Source organism: Apium graveolens, chromosome 4 (genome assembly GCF_009905375.1).
Source record: "Apium graveolens cultivar Ventura chromosome 4, ASM990537v1, whole genome shotgun sequence".
NCBI lineage: Eukaryota > Viridiplantae > Streptophyta > Magnoliopsida > Apiales > Apiaceae > Apium > Apium graveolens.
Window position 1 is genome coordinate 271825116 of NC_133650.1, and position 2087 is coordinate 271827202.

At 38.0% G+C, this 2087-nt stretch overlaps 1 non-coding gene across 1 annotated transcript; it reads left to right on the top strand.

The window, feature by feature from the left end:
* Positions 1 to 298: 298 nt before the first annotated feature.
* On the top strand, positions 299 to 405 carry LOC141723112 (small nucleolar RNA R71). The gene has a single exon (XR_012576104.1). It is a non-coding gene; the product is annotated as a small nucleolar RNA R71 (small nucleolar RNA).
* Positions 406 to 2087: the final 1682 nt, after the last annotated feature.

A 2087-nucleotide genomic window follows, 5' to 3' on the forward strand; every position in this document is an offset into this window, starting at 1 on the left:
ACAAACACTGGTTATCTGATTAACACCCAAGTTAGCCAGAGAATCGATCTTCATAGACAACGCCTTTAGTTGAGCAGTGATAGCCGTAACTATATCTACTTCAAGAACTCCTGCTACCTTGCCCTGTGGACATCTCTGGGTTGGATACTAATATTCATTAACAACCATCAGTTCAATTAGATCATAAGCTTCCTAATAGCTCTTTGCCTATAATGCTCCACCTGATGCTGCATCGAGCATGGGTCTGGACTGTGCTCCCAACCCATTGTAAAAACAATTGATGATCATCCAATAATGCATTCCATGATGAGGACACTTCCTAAGCATCTCCTTGTAGCGCTCCTAAGCTTCATATAAAGATTCTCCTGATTGTTGTGCAAATTGAGTAAGAGCATTCCTAATTGCAGTTGTCTTCGCCATAGGGAAGAATTCAGTAAGAAACTTCTGAGCAAGATCTTCCCAAGTAGTAATCGAACCATCTAGTAGAGAGTGTAACCATTGAACCTGAAGGTGTCGCAGATCTCTATGAAATCCCTAATATGCGTATTGGGATCTTCCATTGGAGAACCCCCAAACCGGACTGAAGTCTGTACCCATTAAATTATGCCAGTCTTGATCTCAAAGGTATTAGCTGTTATAGCTGGCCCGAAAATGCTAGATTGAATGTCATTGATCTTGGGTTGAGAAAAATCCATCAAGGCTTTCGTTCGTGCTGATGGATCTCCCATTGTAATGAGTACCTGAAACACAAACAAATAAACCGTGAAAGTAAAAGAATCCGAGTCAGTGAACTTTAACGACCATTGATGACAAGCACATAAACTAAAAATTAACACCGAGTCCCCGGCAGTGGCGCCAAAAACTTGTTAGGGGCAAAACACGCGCTAAAATTCACGCAAGTATACGCGTTCACAAGTAGTATAAGATATAAATCAGATTCGTTCCCACAGAGACTGGTTTATGTTAAGTTCAATTTATGCACCTATGCAACAATGTATGGTTAACGCTCAATGCTAAGACAAATAACAAATTGGGTTTTTATTAAACTAAGAGATTATCCTAAATAACATTAACTAAGATAATTGAGGTTGAATTACTATATATGACAAACATGAGATTCTAACTTCATTAAATACTTCATTCAATATCCTTATTGTTCTTAAGCTTAGCATGTAATGGTGATGACACTAATCAGATCACACGAAACTAGTAAACGCCAACTTTCGTTGTACGAATACCCTACTACCAAGCATCCACAAAAGAGATAGAAGTTGAATATACACCAATTATGCTTAGTCCTTATATGTCTATAAGAATTGAAAACATAACGGTTTAATGCGCAAGTTATCTATCGTGATTACATAAGGCAAGTAAGATGGTTAAAATTACCTCCGAATCATGCATAACAAATACATGAACCTATGGTAGCATGGCAAGTTCTAAACCTCTATATTCACTGTCATTTCAATAGAGATTAATACGCTATCTTATATGTTAGCTACGCACATAAGACGAATAAGCACAACCAATACTAGAATATCAATCAATCACCACACACCAAGATATCGAAACAAATTAATTATTGAAATCCATAAGTAAATCCGCTAGAATCCCATGATAACGATTAGTTCATAATCGAACTCATCATCACCATGGGTTCCAATGAAAGCATGGTATAAAACAAGGTCTTAATAAACTGAATAATAATTAAAGTACGAATAAACGAGATCTAGGTTCAACAAGAACGAAAACGAGCATCCAAAGTTATAACTAATTCAAAGAATCATAGTTGAAAACAAGATCTTATTTTTTCGGAGTTGTTTTGTGCTTCCAGGTCTTCTCCTTGGTATCCCAATCTTCCCGAATGATGAAAACCTTTTTTTTTAGTATATATAAGCCCATATTGGACCTGGACCCTTAAAATCGTCAAATTTCACTTAAAAAAGGCTTTTTCAGCGAAATTAGCGAAGTCATCAGCGCATCAGCGCGCGTGGCACACCAGGCGGGCGCCTCCTAGCAGGCGGCCGCGTGGCACCAACAGGTGGACGCCTGCAACCTTTCTGGAAAATTCTGATGAATCTTATTTT